At 46.4% G+C, this 17,087-nt stretch overlaps 1 long non-coding RNA gene across 1 annotated transcript; it reads right to left on the bottom strand.

Moving 5' to 3' along the window:
• Window positions 1–491: 491 nt before the first annotated feature.
• On the bottom strand, window positions 492–11,946 carry LOC140702304 (uncharacterized). The gene is made up of 3 exons (XR_013538764.1): window positions 1,811–11,946; window positions 1,044–1,076; window positions 492–658 (listed from the first exon to the last, which is right to left on the bottom strand). It is a non-coding gene; the product is annotated as an uncharacterized LOC140702304 (long non-coding RNA).
• Between the last annotated feature and the right edge of the window lie 5,141 nt (window positions 11,947–17,087).

Genomic DNA, 17,087 nt, shown 5'->3' with positions numbered 1-17,087 from the left:
AAGAGTGATGCACAGAGATCGAACGACGTGGGGGGGCCCAGCATCTCAAAACCCAGTGTTGTTGGAGAGAAAATGTATTGGGATGAACAAACCAAAGATCTGATTTGTGATCAAGCAACTTCCTGAGTGATACATGAAACTCTTTTCTCATGTGCCATCTGGTGAGAAGCAACCCGTGATTTTTAAGTCACGACAATAATTTTTAAAAAGCCAAAAACCTCTAGCCCTCTCCACCACTTCTTGGGTCTGCGGGCTACCCACTTGCAGTTTGCAGCTGTGACGAAGCCACCAGAACACGGGCGCGTTCTCTGTTTCTGAGCCTGTTGGTTCGGCTTCTGGAAGAGAGAGGGGTTGAATTGTTTGGAGGGATTAAACTCACAAGCTCCTGCTTGTGTCTATTGTTTCCTGATTTATCAAACAGTACAGCCTGTCATTAGAGGCCATCGGTTTGGCTCCAGGCACACAAGCATTAAACTATAAACACTGCCCTGTTCCCCAATAATAGAAAATAAAATATTTAATAATGCCGACTTTGCAAACATCCATTTGGCCACAGATTGGGTATTAGTGTATGCTTCCATTTCCCATAATCTGATGAATCCAAAGTGACAAATTCAATTTGCAGACGCCAGGCTGTGCGGGAAAGGGATATAGCCGTCTGCAAGAAACAAAGCAGAAGGAGACACAGAACCGGCTGCAGGTGATGGGGGGGGGGGGTTTCCGAAGCCACATTTTGCTTTTGAAGGCCTGCAGCAAAGGTGGAACGTAAAGGTTTCGGAAGTGGGTGATCGGCCAGAGGTTGAGAAAATTCCTTTGGAAAACTGCAGTTCTCAGAATCCACACAGGAAACATGGAGAAACTAAAGTCCAAGAAAAGAGAGGAAAATTTCCAACCTCTGTTCTTGGGTGGTTTAACACAGACTTAACTTTACATTTCAATTATTGTTGTATTTCTCTGGATAGAACTCCGGAAGGATTATCCAATTTTATCCAAATTATCCAGTGGTTTGTTTTTAAAGAAGGCTTCCTCTGAGAAAAGCTCACCTGGACTCTACTTTTAATGTCTAGGTGCAGCTCCTGTAGTGTAGAAAAGAAAAGAAAAAGAAATATATAGCATGTCTCTGGAAATGACATTCACATGAGATAATATGTGAGGTCAAATTACAGGTTACATGCATATTGTCTTCTCTTACACTGTTTCCCCTCCTGGCACACAGTTCCTTCCAAGCTCTGTTCCCAAGCTATCAGACTTGCAAATGAAGCTTGTGTTTGCTGCCCAGGTGTTCTGGGAACATCCTGGGACTGCGCAGCTTGCCCAAGGCCCCCCAGGCTGTCTCTTCTCCCAAGAGGTACAGCGGGGGGAATCAAACTCCCAACCTCTGGCTCTACAAACAGATACTTAAAACACCAAGTTATTCATACAGTTTTTACAATTGTGTGCCATCATGTCAGTTCTGATTTTTTTGGAGATTTCCAGGAAAAGAAGCGGTTTACCATTCCCTTCTTCGGGGGGCTCCCTGAGGCTGTGCAGCTTGCCCAGGGCTACCCAGGCTGGCTCTCCTCCCTGGAGGCAGAGCGGGGGAATTGAACTCCCAACCAGCCAGAGATCAAAACCAGAGAGTCATCCAGCCACTCCTTACCTCATTGCCAGGCAGTAAAAAGGCGAAGAACAAACCCTGCAATCTATGAAGACCCTGGAGGACAGAAACTTTCCACTTGCTGCTTTTGCTCCGGAACATGATGACCTCAAACATTACGCCCCGGTTTGCATGGGGGCCCCCCCCAATGCGAGATCACAACATCTTCCTTACCGGCATCCGGCACCGAGCTGCCATCTTGATGGATTGTTTTCAAACCTTGCACGACAGCGGAGGGGAGATCTGAAGCAACGCTGGGCCCGCTGTGAGGAATATGCAAATCACCTCTGGTGCCTAGCGTGAAAAGGAGCAACGGCAAAATATTTTAATTTTTAATCAGGACAGGAGCCCTCCCCAGCAACAGGGGGGGGGCACGCCTCCCAGGTCGGTTGTTTTGCCATACCTGTGCTTATCTGTTTAGTCAGATCAAATCTGATAGATATAATCCAAGTTTATGCTCTTTTTTTAAAAAAAAATAGTCTTTAGATGTAAACACGTATAAAAGCTTCGCACAAATAAAGCGAGATATTAACATTCATAAGAAGAGCTTGCAGGCAGGTATAAGTATAAAATGAAGCCAATTCCAGAAATCACCCCGTTGTTATTATTTTCCCTCCATGCTTCTGTCAAAACATATAATCAGAGCCCAGAATATGATAAAAACTGAATGTTTTTTTTCTGGAGAGATGCTACATGATTAATGCTGAATTTGCCCTTGTTTGCTAATCATGTTGATAAAGCCGCTTCCTAGCACCCCTCCCACCTCCATCTTGGCTCCCTGCTTACATATTCTCACAAATATTTTGTGTCGATTAGTTAACACCCCTTAATCAGACATGCTGGGACTCCCAGTTGCATTCCCCAATTTCCATGGGGCCCAGGTTTCCAGCTAGCAAAGTGCAGCTGTGGGGTCTTGTGAACTTAAACTCCCACCCCCACCCCAAGGTTACTGTTCTGCCTTGTGTACGTGCCAGTAAAAAGGAAGGGCTTATCTCCCTCTGCACGTCATTAAGGCAGAGTATGGAAAAACCTTGTTGGTTTTGACTACAACTTCCATTATCCCCCAGCCAGCCCATCTTTGCAGATATCCGAGCAGGCAGCCAGGTTTGTTCGAATAATTCTGCCAAATTTCGGGGGGGGGGGACACAACAAACCGACCACCTTCTTCTCATTTGAGTTGTGCCGAAGCCTGTCCCAGCTGCTGTCAGCCTCCAATGGCCACTGCCTCCTTTCGTCCAACGGTAGGGCCGGCCCTACAGAGAGAAACTCACGTTGTCCCTCTCTCTCAAAGCAGTTAAGGCTGAGGTGTGCCAGATTTTCGACCGGTGTCTTGGGCTCTGAAGGCTTACTACACTGCCTTCACCCCATGTCGTCTTCCCAGGCCTACGGCTGCCAACAGAGACAGCTATGCCATTTGCTGTATGGAGAGACTCTCTCCATCAGGACAAACATTACAGGAGCTGTCCATGGTGCTGAAGTGATTTAGGAGCCAGCCTTCTGCATCTTGAAGAGCCCCTGTACATTTCAGGCTAAAATCCACAATGGATTCCTCTCTCACAGACTCCACTACCTCACACTGAGTCAGTTTTGCCAACTCTGGCTGGCAGCTGTAGCCCTGCAGGTAGGACTCGGGTAGGATTCCCTCCTAGCCTGGCATAGGGACGCTGCTGGGGGCTGAACCCAGGATCCTCCTGCATGTAAAGCAGGCGCTGCCTCCCCGATGTGCCTTCCCTCCCGGGTCCATCATCACCGCATCCTTCTGCACCCGGAATGTTCTTCCAGCATCTCGTTTATAATAACACACAGCCTGTCGTTCCTCTGGATGCCAAGAAGGAACTGCCTCTGCTGACATCTGGAAATTTAGCTGACTGAAGCTCAGGCAATTAGCAAGCTCGTATTGTTCATTAGCGGGTTTGTGATTCTTTCCGTGTTCGTTTTTATGGCTCACAATCGCTCCCTCTGTTAACTGATTTGGGTACAGATCAAAAACGGCTGTAGATCAAAAACTGCACGAGTTCAGGGGGGGAATGAAAAGTCAAATTCTTTCCCCATGATAATCATTTTATTCATTTGTGCTGGAAGGTTTTCTTAGGCTAAGGAGTCAGTTTTCTGGAGAGGAAAGGCAGGAGTTCAGGGAGAGACTCTACCTGGTGTATACGTCATAGAACAATAACATCCCTACGCTCCTAAAGATGAGCTGTCATGATCCCAGGCCACAACACAGACTACACCTACAACCAGCATTTTCAAACAGAAAAAGCAAGGAGACCAACAGAAAACCTTTGTGTGAAGAGTGGTTACGTGCTAGAGAAGGGCTCGGGAGACTTGAATCCAGACCCCCCCACTTAGATATGAAGCTCACCTTCAGCCAGCCATCATTTCTCCACCTAGTCTACTTTGTAAGGTTAGTGTGGTTGAGAAAGGAGCACAAAGACATATAGCAAACAATCTGAACTAGGGGCAGACAGGCGGGGAAATACTTGGTGCGATTTCTCCCTTTGGTATTTTTTAGACAGAGAGAATAGCATACAAGTAAAAGAGGGAATAACAAGAGAGAAGAAAGACACAAAATGAGAATCAAGTGGATACAGGGGGATGGTGCAGGGCAAATGTCCTGCCCTGTCACTCATGTTAACTTCTGATTTCTTCCTTTCAACCCATAAATATGTCAGAATGGGAGAATTGGGAGTCATCTGGGCAGGGTGTTTCCACCTGCTAAAAGTTACGCAGCCCAATCAGAGCAGAGCAATATGTATCTACCAGGAATTGCTATGCAAAGCATTAATTGAGATGAATGTAATAATGATGGGTATTAGCCAGTAAGTAGCAATTTTCCTGGCGGCACTTAATTTCCTAGGTGTAACAGCATTTGTGTTAGACCCCATTAATTTGGCATTAAAGACCTTTCTCTCCACAGTTGGTCCAGTCTTTCCGTAACGCAGCAGCTTTCAGTGAGAAACCTGTGAAAAACAGGTGGATTAATGAGCACATTCATATATATTCCTCTGCTAAACAGATGTGATCAGAAGATTCCTCCACTGGATCAAATCCAATCTCCCTTTAGGCCAACCTGATGCCTCTGACAGTGGTTCCCAATCTTGGGTCTCCAGATGATCTTGGACTACATCTCCCAGAATTCCTGACCAGCACACCTAGTGGTGAAGACTTCTGGGAGTTTTAGTCCAAGAACATCTGGGGACCAAAAGTTGGGAACCACTGGTTCAAGAGAAGCCCACAAGCCAGGTCTGATAACGATAGCAACATCCCCCAATTTGCTTCCCAATAATTTTTAGCACAGATGCTGCCCCAGAGTTTAGGAGAGTTACTTTTTTTGGACTACAACTGCCAGAAGCTGTGAACCAGTATGGCTCTGTTTGGCTGGAAGATGGGGGAGATCTATGGGCCCCACCCAAAAAAAAATCAACTTTGTCCCATCTCTGGGCTCCAGATAATCATTGCAACCCGTAGCTATTGATAGATCAAACTTTCAAGCATTCCTTTAATCCAGAGGTGGGCAAAGCAGGACCCACCAGATGTTCTTGGGCTGCTACCCCCCCCCAACAGCTTAGCCAGCCTAGCCGAGGGTGAGGAATGATGGGCCACTGATTCTGGGACTGTCCCCCAAATAAAGTTGGGGTGCAAGGATGTTGCGTGATTGCACTGATTCAAGGCAACCCACAAGAATGATCTTTTGCCAGTTTTGCTCCAGCGAGAAGTCAGATGCCAGCCATCTGGGTGTTATTTCTCCTGGTGCTTGGTTGTGAAGCTGTCTGATCGGCCTCCCCACGTGACACCTTCTTGACAGAATGGCCTTGAAATCTTTATCACCTGCCAGTCCTCGAAACAAGTGTGCCGAGCTTGTCTCTACGAGGCAGCAAATGCTGGGTGCCACAGCTGTTCTCGGCGTATGCTTCTGAACCGCACCAAACACAAATGAAATTCTGCAGGAACTTCAGATACATTTCTGGACAGTCCAGATCAGCAGAACACTTACAACGCATCCAACGGGGAAGTTCTCCGTGGGGAGGTTCAATCCTGACATCTCGGAGGCTTCCCTCTCTTCTTCCCTGGTGCCAAAACAGACCTAGGATCTGGTGCGCGCATTGGAAGTCCTTGTTTTGAACAGGGAGCTACTGGGTCTCCGGAACCAAACCTCACATCCTCATCTGTGCCTGATTTAATTGGAAAACAGATGTGCCTCTCTTTTTTTAGCATGGAGCCACCCTTTGCCCCCAGCCGTCAACAACTGTGTAATTAAACTTAATAGAAGCCACCCACATTTCTGCAGCTGCCGTGGAAAATGACTTCTGTCTAATAGGCACCCTAGTGGGCAAGAATTATTACAGTTTTGCATTTCCGTCCTCTCCGTTATTTATCTCCAATTTCCTCGCAGTACCTCATAGGGTCGGTCCGGCCACACCCAGCCGTGTCTCTTTAGGAGCAGGTTGTTGTAAGAAAAAAGGGGGAAAAAACACAGCATTTGATGTGCAAAAGGGCCTGGTGGAACAGTTTCAGCTCTTCCAGAGTCTGTTCTCATAAATGCGGGGAGGGGGGGCATGCTCGATATCTGTGAAATCTCATGGACACCTTGCCTGTGAATAGAAACCTGGTCAAGTTTTCCACTTCCCTTGGTGACCTTATGGTGGCGCAAGTGGGGCTTTGCTCTAGGGCACCAAAATGTAGAGGTGAATTTATGGGGGAGTTTTTTTGGGGGGGTACCACCTTCTGGGGTGTACCCACCTTCTGCTCTTTCCTCCTTGGTCGTGGTTCACACCCATGTCTCAGGTGGGTGGCACACACTGCCAGTCGCTCCCCGAGGCCAAAATCTCTAGCTCTGCGGATGGCTTTTGGTTTCTTCCTCCTCGTCCACAACCGGCCCCGTCCTCAGGAACGGTGTCTTTACCTCTCACCGCTGTGTGAGGTAAGGGGGAAAAAACAAGAATCGGGTGGCGCCTTAAATGAGCTTTCAAGGATGCCAGCCCGCCTTCTCTGAGGCATCTGGGTAAAGTGGCCTAAGATCCATGCACCTATGTACCAACCCCACACACACACACACAGAGAGAGATAATTGAACCCAGCTGCCCAACGTTGTGAAAGAGGAAGCGTCACTATGCACCTCCAAGTTTTTGACTTAATTATTATCAACATTGATGAGCCCCTTATATCGGAAGGGTTCAAAAGCATGTGAAACAGCTATCAAGCACAGGATACACATCATGCACAACATTAAAATGCAATATCATTTCACTCAGCCGCCAGCCCGCAGGAGAGGATAGGTAGAGGGAGCCTTTCCTGTAGCTTCTGAAATCTCTGCAGCCCAGCATGACACTGACAGAGTCAAAATCCCTGACAGCACAGCGGTGCTGGGTTATACCCTCATGCAAGCAGCTGCATTTGCCATTCTGCAACCCCATGAGCCACCCCGAGTGCAAAAACCTGTGGTCTTCCACCATATAGGGCTAACTCTGAAAATGGGCCACTGGCAGTGTGGTGCACCTAGCACTGACACCAGGTCGCCAAAGGAGAGCGGCTGCTCTCTATTTGTGGCAGCACAAGGGATGCGAAAGCAGATCTGTCCTTAGGAACCACTTGCCGAGCCCCCCCAGTGCTCAGCAGCCAGACAGCCTCAGGAACCATGCATGACCCATGCGGGTGACAAAGGCTCGAGAGGAGGAGGAGGAGGAGGGGAGTGCTTTGGGTGCGAACGGCCTGCTGCTCTTCTCGAGATGACACCACAGTGTCCCGTGCCCGAGAAGGCTGCTCCCTCGTTCCTCCCACCGTCCACACGTCTTGCACTCGTGTTCCAGCGACGCGGATTCGGCGTGGCCTTCTGCCAAGGCAGGAAAAAGGATGTGCAGAGGCATAATTATACATCCATAATTTATGTCTCTATTTGCATACAGTAAACAGGCCATCGTGGCTGTGAAATGTCAGGCCGGCAGTGGCATTAATGAAAGGCAGCAAAGAGGAGGAAAGGGAGGAGGGGCAGAAGGAGAGCTTCAGAACCGGTTTACTTTGCTGCTGGCTCAGAAGGAGCAGGAAGGAGGATGGCGGGGAAGGGGGTACCTAGCAAGAAGGGAACGTAAGATCTGTTGGCGTTTTTTACAGCCCCGCATGCTGCCTTTATGAGGCCGGCCTAGGAGGGACCTTTGGCGTGGGGCCAACTCCAAAGGCTTGATGTGGTGTATCGCCTCTCACAAAGCTTGGAGTCAGGTTTGGAGAGTGAAGCTCACTCTGTTAGGGGAAAACAAACCTTGGAGCTCAAGATAACAAGTTGCACAGAGCCTCTTATCTGGTAGCTTCAAATCCTCCCCTTAATAAGCAGAGCAAAGACATATAAGAAAATATACACAGAGAGAGTTCTGATAAGACTTATAACATAATATATTAGACTTGGTCAGACATACATAGGTAAAGGTAAACATTCCCCTTGACAATTTGTCCAGTCGTGTCCGACTCTAGGGGGTGGTGCTCATCTCTGTTTCTAACCCATAGAGCTAGCGTTTGTCCGAAGACAATCTTCCGTGGTCACGTGGCCAGTGCAACTAGACACGAAACACCGTTAGCTTCCCACCGTCCCTGTTTCTCTCCCAATGACCAATCACCAAACAAAAGGAAGCTATTATGCAGCCTGGAGTACTGGGAAAACTTGCACTCGAGCAAGCCAGTGAACTTGGCCTCTCTGGGGAGCTCCTTTGGCAAAGACACTCTCGCTGTGATGCCCATCTTTACCCCAAGCTGCAGGCTACGTGGCCCCTGTCTTTCCCACTGCATTGAGAAACACCGGATTGATTTCCCACTGAGAGGACCACCATGATTCGGAAACAGACGCCCATACCTGATTCCCTCGGGCATCGCTCAGAACCAGCCATCAGAAGCAGCTGCCTCACCATGCCCAAGGACAGGACCGGCTCCCTGCTAGTGACACTCAGCCTGCTGGATATCATTGGCAAGTGGAAACTCAAAAGAAAGATAAGTCAGGCAGATGTTCGAAGGCTGCTCCACATACAAATAGGAGCAATTTTTTTTCTCTCTCTCTATTTAGACATCTGGCTGCAGAGCCAGAGGTTGGGTGTTTGATTCCCCACTGGGCCTCCTAGCAGAAGAGCCAGCCTGGGTGGCCTTGGGACAGCTGCACGGAAACATCCCAGGGATCTCCCGCAGAAGACGGGAAGGAGAAACCACTTCTGAAAACTCTCTACCTAGAATATCCTGGAAAGAGTCACCATAAGTCAGAATCAACTTCATGGGACACGGTGAGGAGGAGGAGGATTATGGTGATCTTGCTTCTGCAGGTAAAAGGCATGGTATTATAGTGGGCCATTCAAATACCTAAAGAGAGAGCATTCTTTCTCACCGGAGTAGAAAGGGTCAAGAGGAACCCAGAGCAGTGGGTCCTCCTCTCAGGTTTTCCACCCTACGGCTTCACAGAAACCCCAACGCATGCCTGATGTCATCTCTCCCCCAAGCCCAAGATCTCCGTCACAATTCTTCACCTGAGCCGGTCCCCACTCGGCTTAGCCCCGCTTATCCAAAATGTCCTAGATGGATTTAATCTCCCAAGCCTCCCTCGCAGGTGGCACGTTTGACCAAGCCGTACGGAAAAGCTGGCGTTTGGGGGAAATGAGATTCCATTAAAGGTATTAAATTATCCCCTTGTCCCTGGCTAAACTTTGAGCGCTAATGGTTCTGCCGGCTTTTAATAATCAACGGGCATAAATCAGTATGCAAATAAAGCCACAGATTGGGATTGGCAAGGGGGGGGGGAGAAGGCACTTTAAGGGAGCGTGTCGCCTCTTGACCTTCCGTGGCATAAATAAAGACTTTGAGCAATAAAGATGATTACTCAAATGGTGCTCCCACATCGATTCCCCCCCCCTCACGGAAATGTGAGGTCATGCTTTGGCATTCCCTTATTCAGCGGAGCCCTTCCCCCCCCAATGAAAAGTGGCACTCTGCTTTCGGTTGGTCGGGAATCCTCTTAGAAAAGTGACTGACATGGACTACAACTCCCCTAATCCTTTGGCTGGGAAACTTTGGATAGCTGTAGCCAACGTTTTCAAACCCTGGCTGGGAATCAGCTGCCAGGAACAGAGTCAGGATTAAGCCCCAGCTGAGACCTGAATCTAGCACCCTTGAAGCAGTAGAAGCTGGAGTGGGCGGAGGGAATGAAGCCGTTCTGGATTTTAGCCTGAACTAAAATCTAAAATGCTGGACCTATTTGGAGGATGGGGGACCAGCGCTTTGGAGAGCTCCTATAAAGTTCGGCATAAAACCCAGAATGCATTTACTATCCCTATTGAAACTGGGGCTGCCAGCCTCCTTTGAGCTGAAGTCAAGTCATCAGTGCTTCCAGAATGAGGCGGGAATGTGTATCACTCCGACTCTTCTGGATTCCAGTTCCCATCAGCCTTTAGCCCTACTGCTTTCGAACTGAGAATTTTTACAGGACTACAAACCCCAAGACAGAGCAGTGGCAATTAAAGCAGTATCAAAGTGCCATAACTCTATAGCACAGACATCCTCACCTGGCATTGTGGTTTCTGGTTTGGCATTTTTTTAATTGCTCATTTTATTGGGAGAAGGCATAGATGAAGGAAGTGTAAGGGTGATTCATCATTTTCCTTGTTCTGCAATTAGACAGAGACTTTCAGAACATCAAAGAAAGAATATACGTCTTCTGGTTTTGAGATACCGCGATAAAAACTTCAAAGTGCTCGGTGCATTGTGTGCACGCGCGCACACGAGACTGTATGTTCTGAACCCCTTGGCCTTGTTGATACTGAATTAGTTGTGGACATTTTAGACTTTACCATAGACTTGGAACAAAAGACACCGAGCTTTTTTTGGGGGGGGGAATAGGAAAAAAAAGGCTGTGTGGTCCTTAAGATAATACAAATGCAAGAGCAGGTGATACCTTTATTAGACCACTAACAAAAATCAAACATACAGCTAGCTTTCAATAATAATCTATCTTCCTCAGACTGTGTGCTAGATGTCTATATATAGGAGAGAATGCCAAAAATTCATGGCAGCACTGCAGTTGAACCACTGTACCACAGAGCTGAAATTTATCATTTCAGCTGGTGATTTATCATCTACAGTATACAAAAGACAGAAAATGTATGGCCTAGCAGAAATGGCTGGACTACAGGTCCCATTATCCTTCACTGTGCTGGTTTTGGAGGAAAGGGATCTGTACCAACATTTATTCATGTGTTGATTTGGTTCACTCCCATTTTTAAAAAACATTCACCTTCTGTTTATTTGCATAAATAATTTGCAGACAATAGCAAAGCATTTTATATACTGTTCCCTTTTTATTCTCGCAAGAAACTGATGCACCGAGATTAAGATTTACACAACACCTTCACAGCTCTGACCAACAATTTACTGAGGTCTTTCACTCCTGCAACTGATCCAAAATGTCTTCTTCTTCTTTTTTCTCCTTCCTGAATGGTACACCTCCATAAGTCTCAAAATGTCCTTTCTCCCACTTGACAATAAACTTTTAGCTTCCTTTATTGGTTCCAGTCCATCTGCATTGTTAATTAGCATTTAGGAGCACAGAAGGCAGATGTAGCGCTAAACCACTTTGGCCATCAGGCCCATACACTCTCACTTTGCCCATCGTATCTGTCCGTCCCGTGGACCAGGAGATGATCTTTGGGAGCTTAAAAATTAAATCGCCTGCATCTCTAAGTGCTGCTGAAACTGTTAATTGGGAAGAACCTAATCCATGTGCAGGGCAGAGCTATTTCCTTTTATGCAAACAGCTCAGCTGTTTTTAGGCCTGTTAAGTGTTTCCATAATCAACTTGGATTTACAGCTTGAATAGTTCCCGAATTGTAATTGTCCTCTATAGGAGTCAAACCCTACTCAAGAAGGAACATTGCCTTCTAGCTGTGGTGCTGACGCACCAGCAAAGTGTTGGTCATTGGTCGCTAACGGTATAACCCGGAACCTGGTTCCCTCCATCACATGGAAGTGCCAGCTTCCCTACAAGGCTTGGTCCAGCTGACCCAAATGATATAGAGCCAAACTACACATTAAAAAGAGCCTGTGGTTGGAACAGGAATTCTTCCAGGGCTGGACTTCTGACTGTCAGGATAGGAACTTTGCAGACCTCCTCTAGGGGGCAACATAGGCTTGCCCTGTTTTGTGATTGGTCCTCCAGAGGTAAGCATGAGCCTTGTTTGCATAACTCATTTCTCATGCAAAGGTCTGAAACACATATCTGGAAAGAACATTAGTGGATTTCAGCCCTAAAGATGACTATGTAGTCTCCAGCTGGTAATCACCCTGTATAATGGCTGTTGTATTTTTAGATCCATAACGGACCAGGTGTTACAGGAAAGCATGTAGGGGTGCTACAGAAGCCCCCCCCATACCCAATCTAGGCACACAGCCTATGGGGGAATCTCATTCAGCCTAAGGAGATCTAGTATTTGACAAAAATATATACAGAAATATAGTCTTCATGTCTTGTTGACTCTGGTGTGCTCTTAACTGTATCCAAAAAAGACACCCCAAATCTGGAAAGATGAATACTCATCATCCCTTGTTCAACAAGCAGGGGATCTTTACTGCATAATCTATGCATATATGTCTTATTTTCGGGGAAACACGTTAGTTGCAGAGATTGAATTATTCCTGCGCTTGCAAGGAAGCATAAATGAAATGTGCTCCTGGAACAGCATCAAAGAAATTAACATTTTTTAAAAATGCATGTCTGCTCAGAAGGGAATTCTGTTGAGCTCATGTTTGTACGTATATATTTAATTTTTATCCCACTTTTTCTCTGCTGAAGTCTCCTCCCACTCTCCTCGAAGGTAGGTCAACTTGAGAATCTGTGGATGGCCAAAGATCGCGAAGTGTGTTTCATGACTGAAGAGGGATTTGAACCCAGGTCCTTGGAGTCCTGCTGGAATACTTCAAGGCTACTGCAATACTTAAAGACTACTTTGTAGTCCAACACCATCCAGAAGACTGCCGTTCATCCTCCTCTGGATTACATGGAGTCAGGGCTTTGGGGGGATTATTTTTAAAAAACCGCCCTAGTAACCTTGTCAAACTTTTGTCCGTTTGGATTCTCTGCCTACGTTTGTTGGCAACGATAAGGATATTGTCCCCTCATCAAATAAAACGTCCAGACTGAGTCAATTTATGCACATGTCCTATTAAGTATTTAGCAACTTTGCGACAATAATCCCCAGGCTGAGAGTTTAGTGTTTCTCGTGCAAACTGGAAGTGAAGAAAATCAGCCTTTTCTGGATTTGGGTTGCTTTTCATGATTCATGCCTGAATGAGAGCAGAAAGGGCCACCGGCAGACACCAGCTGGGACTCCTTGCTTGGCCAGGGCAGAATTCTGACAATTATATTTTTAAAAGGAGCTGGCTGTGCTACTCTTATTCCCCAGCAGTTTGCCTTCGCAAGCACGTCCCGGTGGGAAAACCTTTTGTTTTCACCCCTCCTTCCTCCCAAGGATGGGGCCACCGAGCTACCTTTGAGTGTCGCTTGCACCGCTGGAGACACAAAGGGGCTCAGAGGCCCTCTCTGCCTCTGCGCTGTCACTTTCGCACACACCCATCGCAGGACAGACCTTGCTCTTGTTTGCGGCCCAAACCAAATGTATGTGCGGCCCTAACCAAACCGGCTACAACACGCAGGGCATATTTGCTAAACTAACCTGACAGTGAATTCATGCAAAGAGTTTCTTTAGCTCTGGATTCAGACGCACCACCAACCAGCGGATGTGACTCTAGAACTCTGCAGTGCTACCCTTTGGACTACAGTACCAAAAATCCCCAGCATGGCCACAGAAAGACCTGAGTTTTCATCCTGTTCTCTCTCCATTTTGGGTCCTTTTAAGGAGAAAGGTGGGGTTAAAATGCATGCATGCATGCATGCATGCATGCATGCATACATACATACATACATACATACATACATACATACATACATACATACATACATACATACATACATACATACATACATACATACATACAATCTCCAGCCCCTGAGAGTGCATTTACTCCGTTTCTGTTTTAAAAGGTAGGGTCAGTCATTCATATATTCATATCCGTTACAAACCAGTCCTCTAGCAAATGGACGAAGAGACTTTTTAAAAAAAAATATTGCTTTGTAGACAGGTTTCTTTTTTCTTTTTTGGTTCCACAACACTGGGATGACCTCAGACAAGCCCCAAACCCTAGTGTGATAAGACAGTTTCCTGATCGCACCAGAAAGGGTCACTTTAATGGGAGCGATTTCCCATTCTTCCGGCCAGGGAATCACTCCATCCAAGCCTCCCCCCCCCCAAAAGTAGAATCCTTGAAGCTGGCCCAGAAAGGTCCAGCCTGGGCATGGGTTGGGGTCAGACTGGAGTGGGTTCCTCTGAACACTATGCAATCACCAGGAAATTAAGGAAGCTGCTCCAGACATGAGCAGAATTGCAATCCATTTCCTTGTGCGATCACCACTCTCCTCATATGATAAATTCAGAACAGGACTTCACCAGAAGACCTTAGTTGCCGGGCAGATACCATAAAATATTCCCCAAAGTTCTCAGCCATTTATAATAGTAATAACACTTGTGTATGCCATCAAGTTGATTCGGATTTGTGGTGGCCCTTTCCAGTGTTTTCCAGATAGAGAAGATTCAGAAGTGGTTTTCCCATTCCCTTCCACTAGGGGGCACCCTAGGACTGTGCAGCTGGCCTAAGGCTACCCAGGCTGGCTCTTCTGCCAGGAGGCCAAGTGGGGAATTCGAACTCCCAACCTCTGGCTCTACAGCCAGAGACCTATCTCACTGAGCTATCCAGCCATTTAGTGGTTTAAAATGGTTAAAAACCAGATGTTTGAACTGGAACCTGAAGCTTTCTCCATTGATATCCCAAAAAAGAAAAAGAAACCTTTTTACTGAGTAATTTGCCCAGGTACATCATGGCTGATCTTTTGTTCACAGGAGAAGTCAAGGTGCGTCCCCCACCTACCCAGTCTCCTACCCCGTCGCTACTTAGAAAGACAGACGAGCCAGAAACAGGAGCCGTTTGCTACATTTACAGAAGAAAAGAACGAAACCTGTTTTTCATACGAGCCGATTCTCTCCTCCCACGAAGCAGAAAATTAGAGTGGCATCTGAAAGAAATGAACACTTGTTCCATAGATATATATTTTCCCCCCTCCTTGCATTTAAATTACATACACACACTCTCTGTGCCTTGATGTGGGTGTGTGTAATGATTCTGGTTCCCATCGCTGAGTGGGTTGCCAGCCATGCGCTCCGGCTGCCTACACCAACTTCTGCCATTGAGTGAAGAAGTGAGAAAAGGCCTCTCAAGATCAATAGGAAAGATCAGTACAGCTTGGAAGGAACCAAAGTATAATCTTTGTAAACCACTAGTGTTGCATAAGGCTTTCATTTTTAGATACTGTAATCCGCAAAGACTTTTTCCCTCTCTGTTGGTTTGTTTTTTTGCTTTTTATGAAAACAACAGTGGAGTTATGATGGAGGCTAGTTGTTTTGGCTGGGAGTTTGATCCTGGGAGAAGAGCCAGCCTGGGTGGCCTTGGGCCAGCTGCCCAGGATGTTCCCAGGAGAAGGGAATGGGGAACCACTTCTGAGTACTCTTTACCTGAAAAATCCTGGAAAGGGTGCGTAGGTCACAACTGACTTGGTGGCACATGATTATTACTACTCACAAAATCATAGAATACTGAAGTTGGAAGGGGCCTGTAAGGCCATCTAGTCCAACCTCCTGCTCAATTCAGGAATACAAATCAAAGGAAATCTGCCAGGTAGTTGTCTCACTTTCTCTTGAATGCCTCTCTCCAGTGCTGGAGCGCTCACCACCTCTTGAGGTCATGGATCCCATTGTCGTACTGCTCTAACCGTTAGGAGGTTTTTCCTGATGTTCTGCCGGAATCTTGGCTTCCTGTGACTCGAGCCCATTATTATGTCTCCTGCACTCTGGGATGATCAAGAACAGATCCTGCCCCTCCTCTGAATGACAGTCGTAATAAGTTCAAGGATGGCACCTGAGAAATCCAGAAGACAGCCTAAAAGGTGTTCCAGTTAGACACGCCAGAAGATGACATTCTTGATGGCTTTTCTTTTTCTCTCTTTCTCTTTAAAGATCAAATTATTAATATCTGTGGCAACTGAGAAATGTAAGCTTCTCCAGCATTGAATCAGGTCCTCAGATGAGAGAATCTCTCCATCTTTGAACTATCTAAAGCCCTGTACATCAAGGGATATGGTGCAGAAAGCCAACACAGCTGAAGCAAACTCCTCCTGTAGGGTATGTAAGGAGAAACCTGAACCCCAGGAAATTTTTGCTGCTCAGAGGAAGAGAACAAGCCACACAAAAGTCACATTTCTCTCCAGGAGGCATTTCCCCGCTGTCCCACTCTAGTGGCCGTCAACTGCCCGGACGCCTGTTCTGTCTCAGCTGCAGCTAGCCAGAAAGTACCAATTATGTGTTCCAAATGGCACAGAAGAGGCCGAGTCAAATGTTTATTAAAGCAGATAGTACACAATTACAGGGAAATAAATAATTAACTTGTATCTTCAGATCAGTCTCCAAATGACTTAAAAAATCTCTTTAAAAGACTTCTACACTTAGGGATTTTCTCTTGTTTCTTCTCTGTTGTTCAGCTTCGTTGCCTGTTGGGAAAGCGAGAGTTAGCCAACCTTCGTTCGAAGTGTGGGTTACCTGGGTCTTTTTACGTGTTGTTGAATACTCAGTTCTAGAGAAGTTACTGTCTCGAACTAGAAGTCTCAGGCTCTAAGGATGTTGTTTTGAAGACTCTGCCAAAATTTGTGATTCCCATATAATGGGAACTGAGAGAATTGGTGATTTTTAAAATCTGGATGCAGGAGAAGGAGAAATTGGCCCATTTTCCTGCTCCCCCAGCTCCAATGAAATCATCCTGTTTCCAACGTGTCCTTCTGTTTCAGTTTGGTTGGATGATTCCTGTCACATGATGGCAGGAAAGAGGTTAAGAATGTTGCTTTTGAATTACAAGTTCCAGAAGGGAATGCTAGCAAAGAGTTCTTGAAAGAAGTAATATTTCTCACTTCTGCACCTGAGCAAGAGAAAACCGACCCATATCGTGAAAAGAAAGGTTAACCAAAAAAGTGCAATTAATGTCAGTGTTAAGAGTGCTTCAGTAAGCACCGAACCAGATCAGTTGCCAGCTTCACCATTAAAAAATAAACAAAACGTTATCCCTCCAGAGACAAATTCCTTCAAAGTTACTGTGCCTAAATACTCATACCTAGGAATGAAGCCTGTGTTTACCACCTGATGACCAATCACAAACCAAAATCAAATTATTTTGCAACCTTATCTTAGGAATAAACAAAGCTCTCCTACTGATGACTAAATGAAATGTCTAGTTTGCCCCTCAGAACGCTAGACTGAAATGAAGGCTGTGTTCAGTA

Source organism: Pogona vitticeps, chromosome 11, assembly GCF_051106095.1.
Source record: "Pogona vitticeps strain Pit_001003342236 chromosome 11, PviZW2.1, whole genome shotgun sequence".
Lineage (NCBI taxonomy): Eukaryota > Metazoa > Chordata > Lepidosauria > Squamata > Agamidae > Pogona > Pogona vitticeps.
Note: the sequence above shows the minus strand (reverse complement) of the source record. Positions and strands in the feature narration are given on the sequence as shown.